This window comes from Zalophus californianus, chromosome X, assembly GCF_009762305.2.
Source record: "Zalophus californianus isolate mZalCal1 chromosome X, mZalCal1.pri.v2, whole genome shotgun sequence".
NCBI classification, from domain to species: domain Eukaryota; kingdom Metazoa; phylum Chordata; class Mammalia; order Carnivora; family Otariidae; genus Zalophus; species Zalophus californianus.
The window spans coordinates 114,073,267-114,096,308 of NC_045612.1; the positions used below are offsets into that span (position 1 = coordinate 114,073,267).

General features: G+C 45.4%; 1 protein-coding gene across 1 annotated transcript in view; it reads left to right on the forward strand.

Annotated features, from left to right (window-relative positions):
- The first annotated feature begins 726 nt into the window (after positions 1 to 726).
- Positions 727 to 23,042, forward strand: part of ADGRG2 (adhesion G protein-coupled receptor G2) — a 131,601-nt gene continuing 109,285 nt past the window's right edge. Inside the window, exon 1 of the mRNA XM_027607785.2 lies at positions 727 to 800. The gene's annotated coding sequence lies outside the window, so the exon portion shown is untranslated. The remainder of the gene's footprint in view (positions 801 to 23,042) is intronic.

Below are 23,042 nucleotides of genomic sequence, written 5' to 3' on the forward strand. Positions count from 1 at the left end.
TGCTAACAGGTAAGATAGAAGGGACCAGAGACAACTCACTCCGTATATTCCGCCCCCCTCCATTCCCCAACACACACACTCAGCATGCAGAGTGCTGGGGATCCCAGTTTTTAGGTATCCGGTGTAACCTGTCCTTCACCAAATAACCGTGGAGCTAAAACCTTTTCCAGAACATTTTCCTTCTACCGGTCTCTCCAAATCCCCCTCCAGTGGTCTGACATATGATCTCTGCATTGAGAATACTGTGGCAGAGGTGCGACCTCGGGGTTCTCACCCATCACAGTGCACGGTGCTGAAAACAGTGAAACAGGCATTTGGGTACCAGGGCGACCCCTAAAGGTGAGAGGATGGGTTTGGAGGTTGGGGTTCTCCAAGGAGCTCGCCGGACCGGGCGCCCGGCATCCGAGGGTCGCGCTGTCCAGGGAGTCCAGAGGCGCCGCGGGGGCCTCTGCAGGGGTGGGGCGGGCTGCCCAGCCCGCGGGCCGCGATTCTCTCCCCGCCCCCCCTGCCCGGAGCTCCTCGCCGGGCTTTGGCCAGCCGCGCCACTCGCTCACGCCCTCCTCCCTCGGCGCCCCGCCCGCTCCCCACCTCCGCGTCCAGCCTCCGCGCCCAGCCTCGCCGCCGCCGAGCGCCGGACGCGCCACGCCGCGCTGGGCAGCTGGAGAGCAGGCGGGCGTGCGGTCCCGGAGCGGCGGGGGCGGCGCCCAGCCGGCGGGAAGGGGGAGGGACGCGGCGGGAGGGAGAGGGGAGAAGGAGGGCCGGAGGGCGCCAGCAGCCAGCCGGTCTGCCGGGATAGGCAGGTAAGCGCGCGGCGCAGGGATGAGTCTGTTCCCTCGGGCTCCTGAGACCCAGCCCGGGAGCTGACGACGGGCGCGGGCGGCTCGGGCGGAACGCCTGGACCTGGAGGGCGACGGGACAGCGGGGCGAACGCTCCCTCCGCCCGGCTGCGGCTTTGAGTCGGAGCCCGGGGCCGCCCTGAAAGGCAGAGGCAGAGGGGCCGAGCTCCGGGGGCCGGCACCCCGGCAGTGGGAGAGTGCGTGCCACGGGAAAGGGGGCTCCCGCGACGCGTTCTCCGAGGGGTGGGGGGGTGACGGCGTGTGTATCTTAAAGCTTCAAACGGACTCAAAACTCTCCCCGCCCCTCCGGGAAACGTACCCACGAATCTTGTTCGCGCGGGCGGTCTTCGAGACCAGACCCTTGGGGGACTCAGTTTACCGCTCCGGGCGGGGGGTGCGGCGGAGCTTGCGGAGCGCGAACGCGCCCCGGGCCCCCGACGGCTCCGCGCGGCGCTGTCTGGCGCGACCCAGAACAGGTGGCGGGGGGCGCGGCGGGATGGAGCGGCAGCTCGAAGCCTGGGGGTGACCATGGGGCGGGGGAAGGAGGAGGTTGGAGGTCTCGGGTGAGAGCTTTCTGACTGGGACTTGCCCTTTCGAGGCTCCGGAACTATGTATAAGGTGAGGAGCAGGAGAGCCGATGGGCTTTGCCACAGTCAGATGAGGCAGGCGGCACAGGTTTTCCGTGGCTGCCTGGATAGTGACAGTTCTTAGATTGTACTCTCCACACGAATGCCCTGGGAATCTTGTTAAAATGCAGATTCTGATTCAGTAGGTCTGGGGTGGGGCCCGACAGTCTGCGTTTCTAACAAGCCCCCACGTGATGCTGATGCTGCGGCTCCATGGACCACATTTTGTATGGTAGACACTGCAGAAGTACTTTCTGTCCAACAGGCTGAAAACCTAAGGAAAAGTGAGAGACTGGGAGGAGAGGTCCTAAGACTTTACAGTCCCAGCTCCACCCCAAACTCATTCAGAAGCGAAATGCTTTACTTTTCTTACTAGCTTATTAGCCAAATACATTATCTGTTGGTCGAGCCGGCTTCGTGGGCATGCAACCTGTATTTGGTTTTCATGCTTTGCTGTCGCTGTTGAAATTCTTAGTGATTTTTTAACAAGGGGCTTCGCATTTTCATTCTGTACTGGGGCTCACAAATTATGTAGCCGATCCTGTCTAATTGTCCCCATCGGCAGAAAAATGACCCATTTCTTTGATCAGGGTTAGGAGCTGGTGGGTGATGGAGAGTGAAGGTTTATTAAGCCAAAGTCTAGCCGGATGTTGCAGTTCCTCCGTTCTTCCTCGGCTTCTCTTTGGCTATTTTAAGAGATAAGCCTGTGAGTATAACCTCAGTTATACGTGGTATGCCAATATTTATTGCTCTATTAATATTAATAAATAACAATTTATTAAGAACTTATTAATAGGCAATACAGTTAAGTTTGACATCATAATATTGTATTTGTATTGTATATTTGTAAACGAAGTGACAGTATATGTGTTATTCCCAAAGGATTTGGGGAGACTTGTTTAGTGTTAGGATTTGTTTAGTGTCTCAAAGTTTTGCTTAGTTAAGATCTGAAGGAGCTGGACATTGCTTGGTTTGGCTGCTTTTACAGCTCAAAAGCAAATCTGGAAAACAAAAAGTGGCCAAATTGTGTAGCTGTTCACGGGTATTGTTTTACAGGGCCTCAGCGCCATGCCAATCCCTGATCGGATTCCCACTGCTTTTATCATTTCCACATCCCTGCAAGGTGTCTTTCCTTAAAAGGGGGATAGAGCAGATTTTGCTATTGAAAAACACTGAAGAAATGCAGGGTGATTTCCGTGTGAAAAATTCTTTTTTTTTTTTTAAGATTTTACTTATTTATTGACAGAGAGCGCGAGAAACAGTACAAGCAGGGGGAGCTGCAGGCAGAGGGAGAGGGAGAAGCAGGCTTCCTGCTGAGCAGGGAGCCCGATGCGGGGCTCGATCCCAGGACCCTGGGATCACAACCTGAGCCGAAGGCAGACGCTTAATGACTGAGCCACCCAGGCCCCCCCGTGTGAATAATTCTTGCCCGCAGACTCCAGGTGTGTGTGATTTTTCTAGCAAAAAAAAAAAAATGGTTGGAAACACAGAAAAGAAAAAGAAGTTGAACTTTAATTATGGAGATGATTTTGTTCAGCAGAGGGAGAAAACGTCTGAGAAGTGGAATTTCATTGGCAGGTTTGGCAGGGAAAGGAGAGCCGCTGTGTTTTTGGTACCATGAACAGCCTTCCAGAAATGGCAAAGTGAGTTTGCTCAGGTGTTAGGGAGCCAGTTAAGCTGCTTTTGGGTGGCCTACGTGTTCGTTCCAGGGGCTCTGGTGTGGTTGTGGTGTGGCTGAGTCTGGTTTGGGACTCAGGGGGGACATCACTATATAGATTTTGGCCTCAGGGGGACATCACTATGTAGGTTCCTGGTGCTTTCACTGCTCATGAGAAACTGACAAACACATTTTTCCATTTTGTTGCTTGAGAATGCCAAGTCCCTTTCAAATACTCGCTACAAACTGGGAAGAGAACCGGTAAAAAAAAAAAAAAAAAAAAAGGTGGGTTGGGGGCAGAGAATGTGTTTCTGTGATGTTAATAATTTGGAAGATAGAAATGAGATTCTGCCTTTAGTTAAAACCTAGGAGCTGTTTTTTTTTTTTTTTAATATTAGCCCCATTTTGTTCTTTTTTTTTTTTAAAGATTTTATTTATTTATTTGCGAGAGAGAGAATGAGAGATAGAGAGCACGAAAGGGAAGAGCGTCAGAGGGAGAAGCAGACTCCCTGCTGAGCAGGGAGCCCGATGCGGGACTCGATCCCGGGACTCCAGGATCATGACCTGAGCCGAAGGCAGTCACCCAACCAACTGAGCCACCCAGGCGCCCCTAGGAGCTGGTTTTGATGCCTTGCTGAGAAAGGCCTTCCCTACCCCAAGACAGGGCAAAAAATTATTTTAAAATGTTTATGGTTTTTAAAATATGTGGGTCTTCAATCCACATGGAACTTATTCTGGGAACATGGTATGAGGTGGGGGTACTAGAAGTTAAGAAATGGGTTAAACATTTGGTAAAAATTACCATAAAATAAATCCTCTCAATCAAATAAGATTCTGTGAACACTCTGTTCCATTTCGTAAATCTACTTAATTAATTCTTGAGTTGACTCCATGTTTTTGAAATTGGGGTATAATTTACGTATAATAACATCTACCTTCTTTGTGTATAGTTTTATAAATTTTGACAGATGCATATAGTCATCTAATGAGCACCATAGCAAGACAGAGAAGAGGCGCCTGGGTGGCTCAGTTGGTTAAGCGACTGCCTTCGGCTCAGGTCATGATCCTGGAGTCCCGGGATCGAGTCCCACATTGGGCTCCCTGCTCAGCAGGGAGTCTGCTTCTCCCTCTGACCCTCTTCCCTCTCATGCTCTCTATCTCTCATTCTCTCTCTCTCAAATAAATAAATAAAATCTTTAAAAAAAAAAGACAGAGAAGAATTCTGTCACTCCAGAAAATTCCTTATTGACCCTTTGTAGTCAACCTCCTCCACCCCTCTCAGCCCCTGGCAACCACTGATTTGTTTTCTGTTGCTATAAGTTTATCTTCTCCAGAATGCCCTGCGAATGGATTCATACATGATGTAGCCTTCTGAGTCTGGCTTCTTTCACCTCGCATAATGCATTTGAGATTTCTCAGTGTCCTGTGAATCAATAATCTGTTCCTTTTTATTGCTGAGTACTATTCCACAGTTTATCCATTCACTGACTTTCAGTGGTCATGGATAGGGCCAATGTGAACGTTCACAGACAGCTTCCTGTATGAACATACACTTTGATTCCACTCACGTAAGTATCTCCAAATAGGTTTGCCGGTGGATTGTATGGTAAATTTAACTTTATAGGAAAGGGCCAGACTTTTCCCAAGCAGCCACACCCCAGCGCACCGCCACCCGCAATGTATGAGAGGTCCAGCTGCAAGGCATGCTCGCTGCCAGCACTTGGTATTGGCAGTGGATTTTATCTTAGCCATTCCAGTGGGTTTGTCGTGGCAGTTCTTTGTGGTTTTAGTTTGCACTTCCCTGATGACTAGTGATGTTGAACATCTTTTCATGTGCTTTTTGGTCATTTGTATGTTTTTTATGAAATGTCTGTTTTTCTAAATTGTATTGTCTGTCTTCTTGAATCATGAGAGTTCTGTATATATCATACAGATACAGGTCAGATATCTATTGCAAATATTTTCTTTTAGTCTGTGGCTTGCCTTTTCGTTTTCGTTTTCGTTTTCTTTTTTTTTTTTTTTTAAGATTTTATTTATCTATTTGACAGAGAGAGACACAGCGAGAGAGGGAACACAAGCAGGGGGAGTGGGAGAAGAAGAAGCCGGCTTCCCGCCGAGCAGGGAGCCCGATGCGGGGCTCGACCCCAGGACCCCGGGATCATGACCTGAGCCGAAGGCAGACGCTTAACGACTGAGCCACCCAGGCGCCCCTATTTTCTTTTTGTGATGTGAAAACACTTAACTTGAGATCTACCCTCTTAAATTTTTAAGTGTACAGTAGAGTACTGTTAACCATAGGCGCCATGTTGTACAGCCGATCTCTAGAACGGATTCATTGTGCACAACTGAAGCTTTATGCCCATTGAATGCCAGCTCCCCACCTCCCCCTCCCCCAGCCCTTGGCAACCACCATTCTACTCTTTGTTTCTATGAGTTTGACTATTTTATTTGACTTACACATCGTATAAGTGGAATTAATGATTTTTTTTTGAAGAGCAGAAGTTTTCATTTTGATAAAGTCTAATTTATCAGGTTTCGTTCCTTCTATAGATAAGCAGTTTTAGTAACCTGTCTGATAAATCTTTGTTTACCTCATGTTTACCAGGATTTTTTTCCCGTGCTTTCTTCTGGACATTTTATAGTTTTGTCATTTATATGTAGGTTTATGACTTCATTTCGGTTAACTTTTGTATGGGTCAAGATTCACTTTTGTTCATATAGATAGCCAGTTGTTCCAAAACCATTTGTTGAAAAGACTGTATTTCCTTCCTTGTATTCCCTTGGCCCCTTTGTCAAAAATTAATTGACCGTATATGTGTGGGTTTGTTTATTTTTGTATTTATTTTAAAGATGGGGGTATGCTGGAGGGGGTAGAGAGAGAGAGAGAGAGAGAGAGAGAGAGAGAGAGAGAGAGAGAGGTCTTAAGCAGGCTCCACGCCCAGTGCAGCCTGACACAGGGCTCAGATCTCACAACCCTGAGATCATGACCTGAGCCAAAATCAAGTGTTGGATGCTTAACTGACTGAGCCACCCAGGCGCCCCTGTGTGGGTTTATTTTTGATCTTTGTTCTGTTCCATCGATCTGTATGTTTGTCTTTACGTCTTTTCTACATTGTAGGTCTTACACATTCTTGTTAGGTGAAGTCCTAGATTGTTTTGTGGGTATAATTTTTATTGCTTTTTTTTTTTTTAAAGATTTTATTTATTTATTTGAGAGAGAGAATGAGAGAGATAGAGAGCATGAGAGGGAAGAGGGTCAGAGGGAGAAGCAGACTCCCCGCTGAGCAGGGAGCCCGATATGGGACTCGATCCCAGGACCCTGGGATCATGACCCGAGCCGAAGGCAGTCGCTTAACCAACTGAGCCACCCAGGTGCCCCAATTTTTATTGCTTTAAAATATTGTATCATTTATTCCTATTTCATTTTATAATTTGAAAGAACCTTGCATAGAAGGTTATTTATTTTTTTGTAGGTCTATCATATTCAAGCCACGTTACTGAACTTTTATTAGTTCAAAGTTCTTCCAGTCAGTCTTCTTGGATTTTTTAAGGTAGACAGTCAAACTCTCTGGAAAGAATCCCCTCCCCACCCTCCATTTTCTCCCCCATTTTACTTGCTTGCCTTAGTGGCTAGGCTTCCCTCCAGGGCACTGTTGAGGAGTATCTGATTTGGGTGGGAATGATTCCAATACTTTACTACTAGGTATTGTGCTTGCTGTAGAGTTCTGGTCTTTATTTTTACAGCCTTCAGGAAGTTTTTTTTGCATTTGGAGCTTCTGAACGTCTAAAGTTTGATTTTAAAATTTCGTGTTCTGCTTAGATTATTTTTTTCCATTGAAAAAGCCTAACAGTTTAGAGGTGAGTCACTCTTCCCAGCTTCTACGGAGGGTCATATTTTGATCTCCCTGGAGGAGAAGGTAAAGTGTAATATAAGTCAATTGTTTTATTTAGACTATGAAGATACTACCTTTGGAGCTTTTTATAATGTCCTCATTTGGGAGGATGCCAGGTACAGCAAGAAAGGGAGAAAATAGAGGGACAGATTATATAACCTACTTATGAATAAATAAGCTAGCTTTTGGTAGTGTTTTCAAACTTCCTGCCTGCCATCCATAGTGAGAAGTGTATTTTATATCTCAGCCTAGTCTGAACCTACCTATATATGATTGAAATAGAATCTCGCAAAGTCTTATGCATTTTGCCTTTGTGCAGTGTATTCTGATATCTTCAGTTTTCTTCCATCTGTTCTATTTCATTTAAAAATGATGATCCTTGCCCTATAAATGGATTTGACCACTCTTTCAAAAAACAGTTTTATAAAACTGTCCCTTTAGTTTCTAAGCCCCCAGACTGCTGAACTATGTCCTAGACAGATTCATTTTATATCCGATCCTGCTATGCTGCAAAGTAAGATGTTTGTCTCTTGAATTACTGTGTAGCCTCTAAACCAGCATCCACCCTTGACCCCTCAGAACAGCTTGTAAATTCAGTCTTGTAAACCCACTGCTCAGAACCCTCTAATAACCTCTCCCACACTTTGAATAAGACTCCAGTTCCTCACTGTAGCCTCTGAGGCCCTATACGTCCTTCACCCCTATTCTCACACTTCCCCAAACACAGCCTGTCCGGAGCACCATTTCATCAGAACTTGTTGCCTTGTTTCATTCGTGCCTTCTGCGTCTTCTCTGACCGATGTTCCAAAACAACATTCCCTACTAACCACCGTGAATTGCCCGTCCCCACATTCTGCTTTTGTTTTCTTCAGAACAACTGTTACCTGCAATTGTATCATTTAATTATTTGTTTACTGTTCCTTGTCTTCTTTTCCCTGCTAGAATATAAGTTCCCAGAGAGTGAGGACTTTGTGTATCTTGCTCAGTGTTGTGTTCTCAGGACCTAGAACAGGGGGACATAGTAGGTGCTCAATAAATATTCGTCAACCGGATGAATGAGTGTGCCTGGACTCTAGAAGAAATCAGGCCACTAATCCTAAGAGAAGTCCAATGTACTCTGCCTTTCTGTTCTGTTCTGTTGTAGTGTGGAACTATCTATTGGTTAAAGATGGAGTATATTTTAATGTAAGCAGTTCATTAATCAACAGACATCTGATATCTACTCCATTTCTGATTTTGTGATGGTAATAATGATAGCCAATAGCTAATATGAGCAGGCACTGGTCTCACTACTTTACATATAGTCGCTCATTTAATCCTTCCAACTTCTAGAGGCAAGTGCTACTATCATTTTACAGATGAGGAAACTGAGGCACAAGAGGTTAAGTAACTTGGCCAAGGTCATACGAAAGGTAACTAATGGATCTAGGGTTTGAACACAGACCCTGTGATTTCAGAGCCTACACAGTGCTCATGGCAACAAGGAGCATACACAGTTCCTAACCTTTATCAGCACGTCATGTTTATGGCCTTTACTCCCTTAACGAGTGGTTCTCAACCAGGGCCGATTTTGCCCCCCTGGAGACATTCATTCAGCAGTGTTTGGAGACAGTTTTGGTTGTCGTGACTGGCAGAGGTGGGGGTGCTACTGACATCTAGTGGGTAGGGATCAGGGACGTTGCTAAACATCCTGCAATGCACGAAACCCCCACCCGTTCTGACTCCCCCACCAAGAATGATCTGGCTCAAAAGCCCATAGTGTTGCGCTTGAGAAATCCTGCCTTAGCACAGTAGTTCCAAAAGCTGGCTGCCCACTCAAACCACCTGGGGAGTTTTCAGAATAAAAATGGACGTCTAGGTGCAGATCCTGACCTTGGTGAACCTCGAGTGGACTTTCAGCATTGCCCAGCAAGCCTGCTTGGAGGGTAGGTTTCCTTTTCTCTTCCCCAAAACAGCTGTTTGGCACCTTTTATTTTGTCAGTCCTCCTACATCAGCTGCTGACTCTGGCTCATTAGATGGCAGCCTCCTTAGATCCTCGGCGCCCAAACTCCCAACATGCCCACATTCGTACAAATACTAAATATTCGGGGCGCCTGGGTGGCTCAGTCGTTAAGCCTCTGCCTTCGGCTCAGGTCATGATCCCGGGGTCCTGGGATCGAGCCCCGCGTCGGGCTCCCTGCTCCGCGGGAAGCCTGCTTCTCCCTCTCCCACTCCGCCTGCTTGTGTTCCCTCTCTCGCTGTCTCTATCTCTGTCAAATAAATAAATAAAATCTTTAAAAACCCCCCAAACAAACAAATACTAAATATTCATGGTGCTCCCCACTGGTGCTGTGAAACTGAATGAACCGATCCCGGTGTGTCAAAGACTGGCTGCTTTTCTGGGCTCTGGACCTCTTACCCTCTTTACCTTCTCAAGGACATATTCCGCCCCCCCCCCCACCTTTTTGAAAGCTTTTTATGTGGAGGGGTGCCTGGCTGGCTCAGTTGGTAGAGCACCCCACTCTTAATCTCAGGGCTGTGAGTTCAAGCCCCATGTTGAGTGTGGAGCCTACTTAAAACAAATAAATCAAAGCCTGAATTTGGAAATAATTTCAAACCTTGTAAGTAAGTTGCAAAAATAAAAATTGTACAGAGAACACCCATGTACCCTTTGTCCAGATTTCCTCTCTTGTTAGCGTTTTACCCCATTTGCTTTCTCCCCTGCACTCTTGCGCACACACATCCCTGGTCTGAGCCATCTGAGGATGTTACATGCAGCATGGCCTTTACTCGTAAGCACTTCAGTCTGGGTTTCCTAAGAATAAGAATATTCTCTTACGTAACCACAGCGCTGTTGGCAACTTTGGTAAATTTAACATCGATATTATACTGTTACCTAATCTGCTATTTGTTTTTGTCTGTTTGTTTACCTAATCTGCTATTTGTCTTCCAAGTTAGACAATAGACGTGATAGATCCTTTACAGCATCTTTTCCTTCTGGCACAGGATTTGCTCTAGGGATGTTGGCATTTAGTGGTCTCGTCTCTTAGCCTCGTTTAGTCTGGAACATTCCACAGCCTTTCTTTGTCTTTTATGACGTTGGCAGTGTGGGGAAGGAAAAGTAATTTTCCCTCCACAGACCCCCTGTGATACAAGACAGATTAACAAGAGAAAAACAAAGAACTTGAATAACGTGTGCACCCAGGACAACTGAGTAACTCTGCGAAATGGCCCAAGTCACCACCTTAAGCACCATCTCCAGCTGAGGCCCAAAGAAAATTTGGGGGCAGAGGGTGGAGAGGCGGTTATGGGAGGTGACCAGGCCAAGCACAGTAAACATGGGTAGGGCTGTGATGCAGATTTAAGTCCTGCCTTCTCTACTGACCAGAGATTCTAGAGATTTAGAGTCATCCCCTTCTTCCTGGTAAAGAGAGGAGGACACCCTCACAGATGGAGATTTCCCTTATTCGTGTAAATGTCTCTTACAAAAGGGTAATGTCTAAGGGTTTTCAGAGCTTCTCTTGTGTCTGCTTTTCTTAGAAATAATCAGTTTAAAATAATCCTTAGGCCAAAGAGGCATATTTTGGGGTGGCAAATGCTTCTCCCCTTCAGCATTTAGGATGCACACAGACCATCTCCCTCTCTTTTTAAGAGAACGTTCATCATTTTGGGTTTGTTTGATGTTTCGTGTGATTAGATACAGATTATGCATTTTGGGCCAGAATACTGCATAGATGATGTTGTGTCCTCAGGGTATCACAGCTGGAGGCCCGCGATGCCCAGATTGTGGTGCCTAAATAGGGTGTCACGATCGGATGGGGGCCCGCAAATGTGGGGCAACAATCGGGTGGAGGCCAAGGGAGCAGGCAGTGAAAGGAGTCACCCGAGGCAGAACAAAGGAGATTGAGGCAGAACAAAGGAGATCGAAGTTTATTGGCTACACCGGGGGAGCTGTGGGCAGGACCGCGGAGGAGAGGTCGTCTGCAGTGAGGCAGTGGGCGCGGCTGTTTTTAAAGGGGGAAGATGAGGAGGTAGGGCGACATATGGAACCTTCCCCTTTTCTGGGAACTGTGCCTAGTTGTAAGTAGCCCATTGGTTAGTTAGGGCCTAGGGATATTTTGAGGTGGGTGGCCTGATGGGCTCAGCCAGGGCGTCACTGAGGCCGGGTCTGGATCCCATCGCTCAAGCCTCTTTGCCTAAAAGTGGCCTCCACACGGATGTCCATCTCTTCTTGTCGACGATGTTCATTTTGATCACTTGGTCAAGGTGTTGTCTAATTTCTCCAGTGTGTGGTTACTGGTTTCTTCCTTCCTTGTGAGTCATCTGCGGGAAGACACAGATAGCCTGCTCCTCATCAGTCTTTCTCTCCAGATTTTGCATTCAGTGCTGATTTTTGCCTGATCCAGTCCTTAATATGATGGCGAAAATAATGAGTTTCCAACTCTGATATTCCCTCTACATTTGCCCCTTGGCCCTCACCAAGACCCCTTCCTCCTTCCCCATTTATTTTTTCATTCACGTATTTATTATTGGTACGAACTCAATTCATGTTTTTTCAGTGGTTTATAATTCATTGCTGTACTTAATTATTTTTGTTCTCATGTTGTGAAGAACGTAATTCTTAATCCTGTGTCTCTTGTTCTTTCCTGCTTCAATGCACCCCTCTCTCTTTTCTTGATCATTTTCATTAGCTTACAGTCATGCTCTAATATAGACTATCTTGTTTGTCTCCACAGCCCCTTCCGGTTGTCTCCCCATTACTAGTCACCCCTTCTCAGAAGAGCCTTTTAAGAGCCTGCACGTACTTCATCACCACACAGTCTTCCCCTCTCCGATCTAATCAGGGCCCTGTACTGGTTCTCTTCTTGTCAGTTCTCAGCGAACGCCATGTTGCCAAATACGGCAGCTGCCGTTTCTCTGGCTGTGCTTGACTTTGCAGCGGCATTTGACAGTCCGTCATCCCCGCCTTCCGTGAACACCTCCTTAGGGCTTCCATTGTTTTATACTCTCTTGTACTATACTTTCCTACTCTTGCTGGTAACTTATTCTAAGCCTTCATTTCAGACTCCTTCTCTGCTCAACCTACAGAGGTTGGTGTCTCTCCAGGGCCTGGGGACTCCTTTTCTTCTCTTTACAGCCTCTCCTTACATGACCCCACCAGTCTCATGGCTTTACATTTCATCTAGATGCCACTACCTGCGGCCATGACCTTTCCTACCACTCAAGATTCACTAATCCATTCTTTTAAAAGCATTGTATATACTTTCCCACTCCCCCAACTTTATTGAAGTATAATTGCTGAATAGGAATTGTGTATGTTTAAGGTGTACGATTTGCTGTTTTGATACAGGTATACGTTGTGAAGTAATCACCACACTCAAGCTAACTAACGTCCACCACCTCACATAATTACCTTTGTTTCGGTGTGTGTGTGAGCAGTTAGGATCTACCCTTTTAGCAAACTTCAAGTGTACAATGCAAGTATTGTTATCTGGAGTTACCATGCTGTACATTAGATTCCAGAACTCATTCATTTACACTGATTTTAAAAGTGAACTCCAAGGGTGCCTGGGTGGCTCAGTTGTTGGACGTCTGCCTTCGGCTCTGGTCATGATCCCGGGGTTCTGGGATCGAGCCCCGCGTCAGGCTCCCTGCTCGGCGGGAAGCCGGCTTCTCCCTCTCCCACTCCCCCTGCTTGTGTTCCTGCTCTCGCTGTGTCTCTGTCAAATAAATAAATAAAATCTTAAAAAAAAAAAGTGAACTCTAGCCTCCTTAGCATGGCATTCATACCACACTAACCTCTGTGAGATTATAATGTAGAGTCGATCTCATTGTCTCAAAAAATATCTTTGAGATTTTTATACTGGCTCAAAAATATCATTGAGAAATACTGCAAAGCAATGTTGATAAATTGACCAATTCTAAGAATGTTGAAAATTTTGGGGGGAACTTGAAACATGAAAAGGCTCAGAAATGGGAGCTGTAGAAATGAAAAATGGGGAAGAAAGCACAGAAAAAAATCATGCTCTTAAACATTTTGTGTTTTTAAAATAGTAAAATTAAAAAATCTTGAAACAAAAAAGACTTACTAACCCACATGGATATCTAATTGGCATTCTGAATTCCGTGTTTCCAAAGCAGAATTGGATTCTCCACCATGCCCCCCGCCCCGCCCTGGGCCAAACCTGACTCTCTCCCCGTCTCTGTCTCTGGCACCATCATCCACGCAGTTGCCCAAGCCCCAGGCCTACAAACTTCCTGCCCCACATCCAAAGCTCATCAGCAAATCTTGTCAGTTTGGCTCCCACAGTATGTCCCAGGTGTTCTCTGTACCTTCACTCTTCCACCTGTCAGTCTGCCGCCATCTTGTTCTTGGATAATTGCAGTGGCCTCCTATTATTTCATTTCCCATACAGTAGCTAGAGCATCTTTTTAGAAGCAGTAATTGATGTCACTTCCCTACTGTTCACCTGTCCCTGTTGAGGACCACTATCCCCCTTTTCATTCTTCCAGCACATCAAGCTCCTTTTGGTCTTTTGACTAACTGTTCACGCTGCAGTGTTCTCTTTGTCCCCTCCCCAGTCTTTCTGTGGCTGGTTTCTCACCATTTGTATCTCAGTTTAAATATCACCTATGATCACTTGATCTAGAACAGCCAACACGTTACCCTCTGTATCCTTCCCATCTTATTTTAATTCTCAACATTGCGCTTTATCATTATATTAGTTTTCTTGTTTATTTGTATATTTATTGTTCCCCCTTCCCTCTCCTCTCCTTAAGCTAGAATGTGAGCAGGACCCAGACTTTAACCACAGTGCCTAGAGTAGTGTTTTTGTTTTTGTTTTTTTTTAAGATTTCACTTATTTATTTGACAGAGAGAGACACAGCGAGAGAGGGAACACAAGCAGGGGGAGTGGGAGAGGGAGAAGCAGGCTTCCCGCGGAGCAGGGAGCCCGATGCGGGGCTCGATCCCAGGACCCTGGTATCATGACCTGAGCCGAAGGCAGATGCTTAATGACTGAGCCACCCAGGTGCCCCTAGAATAGTGTTTGACATATAGTAGGTATTCAATAAATATTTGATGAATGAATGATACATTTAAATTGCCTAACATAATTTCCAGCACTTGGAAAACACTGAATATTCTTTTTCTAACATGAATGCCCATCTCTTTCTGGGGCTAAGTCCAGAAGCTTCTAGTGAGAACAGTGATTTGATAAACAGATGCATATGGATGTGTTAGGATCCTAATTATTAGAGATTCCAGACAAAGGGGAATTACATTTTACCAAGAAAAAACCCCAAAAAACCAAAAAACAAAACAGTGCTAGAATTCCAGAAATCACCAGTGTCACATTTTTCAGTGTGGGACTTTCCTGGCCCTTCTCACTATAAGACTGGGTCTCAGATTTTTAAATTGACATGTTTTGGGTGCCTGGGTGGCCCAGTTAAGCATCTGACTCTTGATTTTGGCTCAGGTCATGATCTCAGGGTCGTGAGATAGAGCCCCGTGCTGGGCTCTGTGCTTAGTGTGGAATCTGCTGGAGATTCTCTCTCCCTCTCCCTCTCCCCCGCTCTCTCTCTAAAATAATAAATAAAACAAATCTTTAAAAAATTGACATGTTTACCTTGACATCTAGACCTGTGAATTTTCTAAACCCTCTAGGTATTCACAAATTGAATTATGTGGGAGAGGGAGAGAAAGATTGGAAGGTTGTGTGCCAAAGTGGTTTCCCTTTTAGGCATTATTTGAAGATTCGCTGTGGGTTTTTTGTAAACTCTTGTAGTGGGTTCTATATGGTACTAAGGGTTCCAGGAAAAATCAGTACAAATGAACTCAGCTAGTGATTATGTTATACAGATGATTAAATTTTGATAGAATGTATCACATGTTTTAGGCTATTTGGAGAAACCATTACCCTTGACCCAGTAGGATTTATATTCTTTATTTTTTTATTTTTTAATTTTTATTTATTTATTTATTTATTTTTATTTTATTTATTTTATTTATTTTTATTTTTTTTTAAAGATTTATTTAATTGACAGAGAGAGACAGAGAGAGAGGGAACACAAGCAGGGGGAGTGGGAGAGGGAGAAACAGGCTTCCCGCCGAGCAGGGAGCCCGATGCGGGGCTCGATCCCAGGACCCTGGGACCATGACCGGAGCTGAAGGCAGTTGCTTAACCAACTGAGCCACCCAGGCGCCCCTATTTATTTATTTTTAAAGATTTTATTTATTTATTTGACAGAGAGAGACATAGCGAGAGCAGGAACACAAGCAGGGGGAGTGGGAGAGGGAGAAGCAGGCTTCCCGCAGAGCAGGGAGCCCGATGTGGGGATCGATCCCAGGACCCCCCGGGATCATGACCTGAGCCGAAGGCAGCCGCTTAATGACTGAGCCACCCAGGAGCCCTATTCTTTTTTTTTTTTTTAAAGATTTTATGTATTTATTTGACAGAGAGATAGAGAGAGAGCACAAGTAGGCAGGGTGGCAGGCAGAGGGAGAGGGAGAAGCAGGCTCTCCGTTGAGCAGGGAGCCGGACGTGGGGCTCGATCCCAGGACCCTGAGATCATGACCTGAGCCGAAGGCAGCCGCTCAACCGACTGAGCCATGTAGGCACCCCAGGATTTATATTCTTTAATTGAATCAAATGCTCATTGTACTCATTGTTCATACATGAGTCCACAGCTGTGTACCATTATTCACTCTTGTAATATTTGTCACCTATGCATCATTATTAGTCATTTTCTTTGACTAATCAGCATCCGTCTTTAGTGAGAGGAGGCAAGGGTGTCAGGTACCATTTCATGGATATAGATATATTGAGTCTTACTCTTTTTGACTCATTTGTAAAACTGGATTAAGTGTATATACATATATTTTTAATTTATTATTATTTTTTAAAGATTTCATTTATCTGACAGAGATAGACACAGTGAGAGAGGGAACACAAGCAGAGGGAGTGGGAGAGGGAGAAGCAGGCTTCCCGTTGAGCAGGGAGCCCGACGTGGGACTTGATCCAGGACCCTGAGATCATGACCTGAGCCGAAGTTAGGTGCTTAACGACTGAGCCACCCAGGTGCCCTATTATTATTATTTTTAAAGATTTATTTATTTTAGAGCAAGAGAGCACACAAACGGGGGAGGGGCAGAGGGAGAGGGAATCTCAAGCAGAAGGAGAGGAAGGGAGTTTCGAGCAGGCTCCGACTCCCCGCTGAGCACAGAGCCCGATGTGGGACACCATCTCACAACCCTGAGATCATGACCTGTGCCGAAATCAAAAGTTGGCCTCTTAAGTGACTGAACCACCCAGGCACCCCCTACATATGTTTTTTAAATTAAACTTTTTATTGAAATACACATTATGCATATTATAAATGAACAACTCAATTGATTTTTTATGAACCACACACACCTGTTACCAGTCCCCACATGAAGAATCAGAACATGAGCAGCAACCGAAAGCCCCCTTCACGTCTCCTTCTGGTTACTACCTCCCCCAAATAGCTACTATTCTGATTCAAATGTTACAGATTCATTTTGCCCGTTCTTGAATTTCATATATATGGTACCACACAGGACATCTGACTTCTTTCACTCAGTGTCATTTATGAGATTCATCTGTATTGGTGTGTGTGCTCACAGTTGCCATATTCTATTTATGACTGTCCCACGATTTATCCTTTCTGCTGTCCATGGACCATTGGCTTGTTTAGTTTTTGGCTTTTATAAATAGTGCTGTGAGAAACACTCCTGGACATATCTTTTGATAAACACATGTGTGCATTACTATCCAGTAAATACCATAGGGGAGGAAAATAATTTCCCATCTATACTTTCAAGGTTCTTGGCTGAGACCTCCCCCACCCCCCACTGGAATAAAAGATTAACAGGAGAAAAACAAATTTATGTATACCTCCTGTATGCATGGGAGAAATACAGGAAAACTGAGTAACTCTCCCAAATTGTGCAACATCATTTTAAATGCCATCTCCAGCTAAAGACAAAAGAAGATGTTGGGGTGGTGGGGAGTCAGTTATGGGAGGTTACCAGGAAAACCGCAGTAGACAAGGGTAAGGTTGTTATGCAGCTCTTAGTCCTTACCTTCTCCATTGATAACAGTTTCTAGAGATTGGGGTATCTTCCAGGTACACAAAGGGAAACTCCCTTACAAATTGATATTGCCCTTATAAATGTAAATGTGTTTTACAAAAGGGTAACTTCTGGGTTTTCGGAGCTCCTCCTGTGTCTGCCATTTCTTAAAAATAATCAGCCTCAAGATAACCCTTATGCCAAACAGGCACATTTTGGGATGCCCTATTCGGCTTCCCTTGAATACCTAAAAGAATGCTTTAAATATATAGTTAACCCTTGAACAATGTGGGTTTTTGAACAGTGCATGTCCACTTATATGTGGATTTTTTTACAATACAGTACTGCAAATGTGTTTTCCTTATGTTTTTTATTTTTTAAGATTTTATTTATTTGAGAGAGAGAGAGCCAGAGAGCATGAGCCAGGGGGAGGAGCAAAGGGAAAGGGAGAAGCAGGCTGCCCGCTGAGCAGGGAGCCCAACATGGGCTTGATCCCAGGACCCTGGGATCATGACCCCAGCCGAAGGCAGACGCTTAACCTACTGAGCCACCCAGGCGCCCTGATTTTCTTTCCTTTTTTTAAAGATTTATTTATTTATTTGAGAGAGAGAACAAGGGAAGGGGGGTGGGGGGCGGAGGGAGAGAGACTCTCCAGCAGACTGCTCACTGACCTCGGAGCCTGACACGGGGCTCTATTCCACAGCCATGAGATCATGACCCGGACCGAGATCATGACCTGGACTGAAATCATGAGTTGGATGCTTAACCAACTGAGCCACCGGGCACGCGCCGCCCCCCCCTTATGATTTTCTTAATGTTTTTTTCTCAGCCCACTTTATTGCAAGAATACAGTATATAATACATATAACATAAAAAATATGTGTTAATTGACTGTTTTATCAGTAAAGTTTCGGATCAACGGCTAGCTATTAGTAGTTAAATTTTGGGAGAGTCAAAAATTATATGCAGACTTACAACTGTGTGTGTGGGGGGGAGGGCCAAATATGCCTAAGCCCTGCATTATTCAAGGGGCAACCATTCCTAATCATTTTCACAGTTGTCAATTATTTTCTCCCCTGCATGCAGTTAGGATTAGTAGCCCCCTTTGGACATACACGTCTGTATCAGTATACAGTATTGAAGCTTTTTATTCATAACTTGAATTCAGTTTTAGCATCAGTTGTTTTTCTTAATTTTTTACTAAGAGTCTGTTTCTATGCTCACTTTTTCCTTTACTAACTACCTATATCCAATGTCATTTAAAAAATATCCTAAGAATTTTGGTGTGCTTTTTCTTTTCCTGCAAAATACACACACACACACATTTTGAAATGGAAAATACTCCTGAAAGGAGTGTATTTTTGCAGATGTTGAGGCAGAGGTTTACCCACCTGAATAGACTTGGAATGGTACAGGCTTATTAAGCTCTGGTTCCTAATTTTGCCAAGAAAAAAAGGAAGGAAGAGCAGAAAGAAGTAATTGAAAGTTTTGAAAAACTGAAGTTTGCTTTATTTTGTTGGGATTACACCCAGGTCAGCAGATTTTGACACTAGTTTCTTCCATTGTCCCAAGTTGCATTAACTTACTCCATTCAGCAGATCTGAACTTTATTCCACAAACTGGAGAGAGCAAATATAGACTGAGATCAGGCAAATAACCTTCCACTTGACTTCGGTGGGAGACACGGTTGCCGAATGAACTCCATACAGAGAACAATTAGCAGAATAGTATTATCTACAGCGATGCTTTTCAAATGTACAAACTAATCACCTGGGGATCTTGTTAAAATGCAGATGCAGATTCTATAGCTCTGGGGTGGGGCTGGAGATTTCCGCGGTGGGGGGGGGGAACCACACTTTGAATAGCGAGGCTTTGGAGCACAGTTGGGGGTTATGTGGAACCTTTGTCCATTGCCCCTGTACAGATGATAAACATCCCCGCCCAAGTGCCTCTCTGCTAGCCCTCCCCGCACTGGCTGAAGAAGCAGCTATATGCAGCCGGCTTTGGAGTGGCAGACAGAGCCAGTGCTCTTTGAATGTTTCTTTTACCCTCAAATAGAAACTCCTTTTAACCTCCCTCATCTAGTCTCTCCTCAAACATTCCATACACCTGAAGAAAAACCACTGAACTCCTCAAAGGCACGCCAAGCCAACACACACACACACACAGAGAGAGAGAGAGAGAGAGAGAGAGAGAGAGAGAGAGAGAGAGAGAGAAAGAGAAAGAGAAAGGCGTGAGGCAGGGCAGGCATGAAACCAAACCTCTTCGCTCCTGGCTTCAACATTTTGTACTTCCTCATTCGTTCCAGAGAGACTGGATGTGCATTTGGACATCCCCGGTCCCCACTGCTTCAGTTCACAGCAGCCTCTTTCCAGCCAGCAGCTGTGCTTCTCTCTGCTCCGAGCCCGCTCTGCTTGCCCATGGGGCAGGTTGGGAGTGCCAGGGAGTTACACCCTGCACCCCACCCTGGGAGCAGCCCTCAACCAATGCCGGATGACCGCTAGTAGCTAAATAGTCCAGCTCCTTTGCCCACAAGTGGGGTAACTGCGCAGAGGAGCATTCTACACTGGTCCCCCAAGTTCACCAGGACTGAGCTGCAGTTGACCCCAGTGGTAACTGGCTAGGTAATGCACCTGTATTAGCTGCCTTCCTGCTCCTGTCTCACTTCCCGTTCCTCCTGTTCACTGGGATCACGTCCTAAGTCAACCAACTACCTCGAATCCTTCCACAGTCACCTTCTGAAGGAACCCAAACTACGGCAAGGTTCTTCGAGGCCAGCAGTCAGGAAGTACTTTAGTTTGTTTTAATAAAACTCCATTACAAGAAAACAGCATGGGAGCCCCGGGGGGGGGGTTGCTCAAGGGGGTTTCACCAGTGTCTAGTTATTCTATTGGCATGACATTAACCATTTCGATGGCTGGAAATATGCCTGATCATGGAGAGAATGCTTCTGTGTTTCTGGGCTGTTTGGGAGTCCTGTCAGCAGAGGTGATATTCTGGGCTCCTCAGCAGAGCTGATTCTGGTATTTCTGACCCCTGCCCAATGGATGTTTGTCTGAGTTCTGTCTTAGAGCTCTTGACCAATCTTGTGGCCCCCACAAACCTCATCCTGGCTGCATCCTCCTCCATGTTCCTCTCCCTGCGATTCTCTATTGTGGGCTCTCTGTCCTGTCCCTTGGGACAAGAAGCTCTTTCTTGGACTTTCCTTTTACCGTGAAGGCCCCTGATGTTAAATTTCAAGGATGTAGCCACACCTGTGCCCCAAGCTTTGCATCAAGGATCAGTGCTCCTCCAAGCCACGTCTTCCGCTGGACCGCCGCCTGCCCCTGCCGCCTCTCCCAGACTGGATGTGGGTCTGAACCTTGGCATAATTCAAGCCTCTCAGTACATTTAAGGACTGCCTGCACCCACAGTGGGCTTCTTAGTCCTTCTGTATGTTCACAAGTATGCTATGACCCGGCATTTTCCCCTCAAGACCTTGCAGGCAGGATCTCCCTTTCTGTGGTTCCTTGCATGTTTGGAACTCAAAACATGCAGGGACATTCGGGAGAGTAGCCCGACCTACCGCTCTGGACTGGATTTCTCACAGTCTTGCTGTACCTCTGCCAGGGTGTGCTGCCTACCAGGTGAACACCCATGTCTTTGTTTGGACCTCTTGGGGTTCCCGTTGGTCCTTTAGATTTGATATTTTAAGGGTACATGCTACATCAACAGGGCTAGGTTTATTTATTTATTTTTAAGGTTTTTCTTTAAATAAAAAAATTTTTTTAAATTTATTTTTTATTATGCTCAATTAGCCAACATATAGTACATCGTTAGTTTTTGATGTAGTGTTCAACGATTCATGAGTTGCATATAACACCCAGTGCTCACCACCACACCTGCCCTCCTTAATACCCATCACCAGGCTAACCCATCCCCCCACCCCCCTCCCTTCTGTAACCCTCAGTTTGTTTCCCAGAGTCCAGAGTCTCTCATGGTTTCTCTCCTTCTCTGATTTCTTCCTATTTTTAAGATTTTTGTTTATTTGAGAGAGGGACAGAGATAGTGAGAGAGAGCACAAACAGGGGGAGGAGAGGGAGAAGCAGGCTCCTCAGGAGCAGGGAGCCTGACGTAGGGCTCGATCCCAGGACCCTGGCATCATGACCTGAGCCAAAGCAAACGCCTAGCTGACTGAGCCACTCAGGTGCCCCAGCAGGGCTAGCTTTAATGTAAACATCTGTAAAAACATCAAGGATGGATGGCTAGGCGACTGCTTCCCTGTGACTTTAGGCTCTCTTCCTGGCTTGCAGACTGCCACCTTCTTGCTATATCCTCAAATGGTGGTGGTGGGGGGGGGGCTTGTGGAGTTTGAGAGAGAGAGAGCTTTCTCTTATAAACCACAGTCCAATTGGGTTAGGACCCCACCCTTATGACTTCATTTAAGCTAATTATCTCCTAAAGAGACTGTGTCTCCAGACACAGTCACACTGGGGGTTAGGGCTTCAACATAAGAATTTTGAGGGTACACCATCCAGTCCATAGCAATAACTGTGCCCAGCTCCCCCCCTACCCCAGCATTTCTCCTGTTCATCTAAAAGAATCCTGAAATTCCACAATTAGAGAGTCTTCATTTGGTTTAAAGAATTGTTAAAATGTAAATGGACATAGCATTTGATTTATGTGCGTTGATGTGAGGTCTTCTAAGAGCAGGTAGGGGTTCAAAGGGTATTTGGTCATTGGATACCTACAGGCTGGGAATGGGCCCCACCGAGAGGACAGAAAGGGTACTAAAAATGAAGTTGGTTTTCTCCAAGCAATGTCTGTCTGTTGATTTTGCCAAGGCCTGTTCAAGTCCTCAGAATTATTTTCTTATCAGTTCCTGTAAAATAACCCTTAAAATAAGAGAATTGAGTATTTGACCTTGCTTTCTTAGATGTGTGAGTGATTTGAAAGACACTGCCTTTTATTTATTTATTTATTTATTATTTTTTAATTTAGAGTGTGTGTGGGGGCAGGGAGAGAAGCAGAGGGAGAGGGAGAGAGAGAGAATGTTAAGCAGTCTCCATGCCCAGTGTGGAGCCAGACGCGGGGCTCAACGCAGGGCTCGATCTCAGGACCCTGAGATCATACCTGAGCCAAAATCAAGAGTTGGCCGCCTAACTGACTGAGCCACCCAGGCACCCCAAAAGACGCTGCCTTTTAAAGAAGGAGTCCTATTGACTCTGTGTGAAGGGAGAGGTGGAAGAACAACTTGTCATTGATTTGTCCAGCCTTCTATCAACATGGACGTTCTATTAGCCAGAAAATTATGTATAATGACAATAGATGTTTTCAGAAGGCCTCTTATGTGCTCCTGGAGTCTAAAGTACTTTTTGAGTTATGGAAGATTAAATTATGTATGGGAAGATTTTCATATTAACTGTGATTTTGATGGTCTTCATTACTGTTTGTTACTAAATGGTAATCCTTTATTAATCAGAGTATTTCTACTTCGATACTGCAGCTTCCTCCCCTGCTAGAATCACAATGGTACCTGAGGTGAAGTGAGCCCTTCTTGTGGGTTATTACTGGGGTCAGCTGCTTACGGAAAATTGGCTCAGGTCATCAGAACACCGATGGCTGTGACCCCTCTGTGGTCTTTGCTCCTCCGGGGACCCAATGAGGGTGGGTCAGTGCTGGTTTAGTTGTGCTGAGGAAAATGCATAGGATTCCATCTACTTGGGACCTGCTCCATCAAGGGTGTCATCAGGAGGTTCTCAACCCTGGCCATACAGTGGCTTTAAAAAAGTGCATAGAGGTAAGTGCTGTCCTGAAATTGATGTTTATCTTCTCATACATTTCCTCACACTTATCCTACATATGTATACTTCCCTAAGCAAAAGAGAATGCTACTTGCCTGCGTTTAAACTTTATATGACTGGTATCTTTTTACTGTCCCATTCTTCTGCAATTTTCATTTTCAAACGACAGGTTTT